Source organism: Bubalus kerabau, chromosome 2, assembly GCF_029407905.1.
Source record: "Bubalus kerabau isolate K-KA32 ecotype Philippines breed swamp buffalo chromosome 2, PCC_UOA_SB_1v2, whole genome shotgun sequence".
In the NCBI taxonomy this organism is placed as follows: Eukaryota; Metazoa; Chordata; class Mammalia; order Artiodactyla; family Bovidae; genus Bubalus; species Bubalus kerabau.
Window position 1 is genome coordinate 188359019 of NC_073625.1, and position 3390 is coordinate 188362408.

The window sequence follows — 3390 nt, forward strand, 5'->3', positions numbered from 1 at the left end:
GAACAAACAGAGCAACAGGTAGATTTCTGCTTGGCTTTATCATTGTCCTTTTTATTAAGAATCATGCAAGGACTCTATTTCTTATTTTATCTTACTACAATGTTGTGTTAAGGGATCTATTTTTGAGCCACATTCTTTGTACAAGACCTTTCCAAGACCAGCTGGGCTCTCCCGACAGTTACTCTTCATCACCTGAGCTGGACTCAAGCCCCCAGGGAGGGTCAACGTGTTCAGTTTTATTTCTTCAGGTCACAGAAAAGTGGTCCAGACTCATCATAGTTTAAACCCCCGAGGAAAGTGAGGATTTTTAAAAGGCTATCATCTCAGGAATGTCCTGCAAATTCTATCACCAAAGATAGAACAACAGTCCATCAATTCTACAAACTAACTGTACTTTGCTGTTGTTTAGTTGCTCAGTCGTGTCCGACTCTTTGTGACCCCCTGGACTGTAGCCAGCCAAGCTTCTCCGTCCATGGGATTTCCCAGGCTAGAACAGTGGAGTGGGCTGCCGTTTCATTCTCCAGGAGATCTTCCTGACCCAGGGATGGAAACTGCATCTCTTGCATCTCCTGAATTGGCAGGCGGATTCTTTTCCTGCTGAGTACTTAAGTCACGTTTAATTGAAGTAAAATGATTTGGAGTTGCTAATTCACTATATACAGCCCTTGTCAGGAAGACCCTTAACTAGAATATGCAAAATAATACTTGGGTTTACAGTCAAAAGTATTTGGAACACTTGAAGAGAATATAGGCAAAACATTCTCTGACATAAATTGTACCAATGTTTTCTTAAGTCGGTCTCCCAAAACAATAGAGATAAAACAAAAATAAACAAATGGGACCCATTCAAACTTACAAGCTGTTGTACAGCAAAGGAAACCATAAGCAAAATGAAAAGACAACCCACAGACTGGGAGAAAATATTTGCAAACTATGTGACCAAAAAGGGTTTAATTTCCAAAATACACAAACAGCTCATACAACTCAACACCAAAAAAAAAAAAAACAACCTAATCAAAAATGGGCAGAAGACCTAAAAAGACATTTCTCCAAAGGAGACATACAGATGGCCAATAAGCACATGAAAAGGTGCTCAACATGCCTAATTATTAGAAAAATGTAAATCAAAACTACATGGAAATATCACCTCACATCAGTCAGAATGGCCATCATGAAGAAGTCTACAAACAATAAATCCTGGAGATAGTGTGTAGAAAAGGGAACCCTCCTACAATGTTGGTGAGAATGTAAGTTGGTGCAACCATTATGGTGAATAATATGGAGGTTCCTAAACTAGAAATAGACTTACCATATGATCCTGCATTTCCACTCCTGGGCATATCCAGATGAAACTAATCCAGAAAGATACATACTTCCCTATTTTCACAGCAATACTATTCACAGAAGCCCAGACATGGAAGCAACCTAAATGTCTATCAACAGATGAATGGATAAAGAAGATGTGGTGTGTATAGTATATATACCATGAAGCATTAGTGAAGTGAGTGAAGTCGCTCAGTCATGTCCGACTCTTTGGGACCCTGTGGACTGTATCCCACCAGGCTCCTCTCCCATGGGATTCTCCAAGCAAGAGTATTGGAGTGGGTTGCCATTCCCTTCTCCAGGGGATCTTCCCGACTCAGGGATCGAACCCGGGTCTCCTGCATTCCAGGCAGACGCTTTAACCTCTGAGCCACCAGGGAAGCCCATGAAGCATTACTCAGTCATAAAAAAGAACCAAATAACACCATTTGTAGCAACATGGATGAACCTCGAGATTATCCATGCTAAGTGAAATTAAGTCAGGAAGAGAAATACAAATACCAGATCGTATCATTCATATGTGGAACCTAAACTATGACACAAATAAACCTGTCTATGAAACAGAATCATGGGGAATAGACTGGTGGTTGCCAAAGAGCAGGAGGTTGGGCAAAGGTTGGAGGGGGAGGATGAGGTTAGCAGATGCAAGCTTTATAAACACAAGGGACAACAACAAGGTCCCACTGTAGAGCACAGAGAACTATATTCAGTGTCCTGTGATAAATCATAATAGAAAAGAATAACTATTAAAAAATGTGTATATATATTTTTATAACTGAATTGCTTTCTGTATAGCAGTAATCAACATATTGTAAATCAACTATATTTTAATTAAAAAAAAAACTGGAACCCTTCAAGGTTCAAGGGTAAATCGAAGAGGAGAAAACATCAAGAACAAAAGTCTGAAGAGCTAGGGTAGGTTGTGGAGTTAGTTTGTGGATTTAAGAAGTGAAAGGTTATTGGACAAAAACCTGTGATCGGCTCTTGATCTTTACCACAAACAGAACAAGGGGGCATACCCTCAATTATCGGACACAAGGATGTTTTTTGCACAGAAACAACTCCACTCGCCTCATTAGCAGTAAAATAAACTCTGGGGCAGTTCAGTTGTGTTTCTATTCTTGGTTTGAAATACTGGTGACGAGCAGCAGCTCAGGGCTATTCAAATCTGAGTTGTAGCAAGCTGAGGAAAAGCCACTCTGCTGGGTGTGAGTCACCGGAGCCAGGGAAGTTCTCACAGTGATTCACACGGCAAGCCAGAGGTGACGGGGAGCTCTGCAGCGTCACAAGTCTGACTGTGGCTGGTGACTAAGCAGTTAAAACATTGAGGCTGTGACTCCACTTGAAGGCAGGTGTGGGGTAGGGGTGGGGGGTAATTACAGCCTGAGTGGGAAAGGTGAGCCCTGTCTGACAAACTATCGGAAGGGAGCCAGTAAAGTCATTTAACTTTTTTTATTGTTGCCTTTGCAGTTAAAAAGGGAAAAACATAGTATGGAGGGTCCTCAAAAAACTAAAAATGAAGTTGCCATATGATCCGGCAATCCCATTCTTGGCATTTATCCAGACAAAACCAGAATTTGAAAAGATACATCACCCCAACATTCATAGCAGCACTATTCACAGTAGCCAAGACACGAAAGCGATCATGGACAGATGCATGGATTAAGAAGATGTGGTACATATATACAGATGGATATCAGCCTTAGAAAAATGAAATAATGCCATTTGCAGAAATGTGGGTGGACCTGGAGATTATCATACTAAACAAAGGAAGTCAGAAAGAGAAAGACAAGTATCATACGATATTGCTTATATGTGGAATCTAAGATATGACACAAATAAATCTATCTATGACACAGAGATAGACTATCTTAATAAAACAAAGTTGAAGAACTAATTAATCATCTCATCAATAAGATTGAGTCAATGGAGACTAGGATTTCCAAGTCTCTCAAAGACTCAGAAGTTTCAAGTGATAATTCCAACTAGATATAATAAATTTCTGTTTTGGGGGTTAGTGCTTCAAAGCTTTGGTGCTCAAGGAAGTATGTTGTCTCCCTCGATGCT

The 3390-nt window shown here is 40.3% G+C and overlaps 1 non-coding gene across 1 annotated transcript; it reads right to left on the bottom strand.

The window, feature by feature from the left end:
* Nucleotides 1-1630: 1630 nt before the first annotated feature.
* On the bottom strand, nt 1631-1703 carry TRNAS-GGA (transfer RNA serine (anticodon GGA)). The gene has a single exon. It is a non-coding gene; the product is annotated as a tRNA-Ser (tRNA).
* Nucleotides 1704-3390: the final 1687 nt, after the last annotated feature.